At 70.8% G+C, this 264-nt stretch overlaps 1 protein-coding gene across 1 annotated transcript in view; it reads left to right on the forward strand.

Moving 5' to 3' along the window:
• Window positions 1-63: 63 nt before the first annotated feature.
• Window positions 64-264, forward strand: part of RAN (RAN, member RAS oncogene family) — a 4,356-nt gene continuing 4,155 nt past the window's right edge. Inside the window, exon 1 of the mRNA XM_009997635.1 lies at window positions 64-155. The gene's annotated coding sequence lies outside the window, so the exon portion shown is untranslated. The remainder of the gene's footprint in view (window positions 156-264) is intronic.

Here is a 264-nt window from a genome sequence, read left to right on the forward strand (position 1 = left end):
ACGCGCGCTCCGCCCGCCCCTCGGCACGTGACGCCGGCCCCTCCCCTTCCCTGCGGCCGCGCGGCGTCGCTCTCGGGGCATTTGAACCGCGTTTCCGCCATCTTCCCAGCGCCCAGTCACGGAGGGGAGCGACGCGGAGAGAAGCCTCGGGAGAGGTAACGGGGTCGGGACGTCCTCCTTTTCCTTCTAGAAGCGGGTGGGAGGAAGCGTGGCCGCTTTGGAAAGCGCGAGCGGTGGGGATGGGGGGGGCTGTTGGGCCTTCGG

This window comes from Chaetura pelagica, unplaced genomic scaffold (genome assembly GCF_000747805.2).
Source record: "Chaetura pelagica isolate M959 unplaced genomic scaffold, ChaPel_1.0 scaffold45, whole genome shotgun sequence".
In the NCBI taxonomy this organism is placed as follows: Eukaryota; Metazoa; Chordata; class Aves; order Apodiformes; family Apodidae; genus Chaetura; species Chaetura pelagica.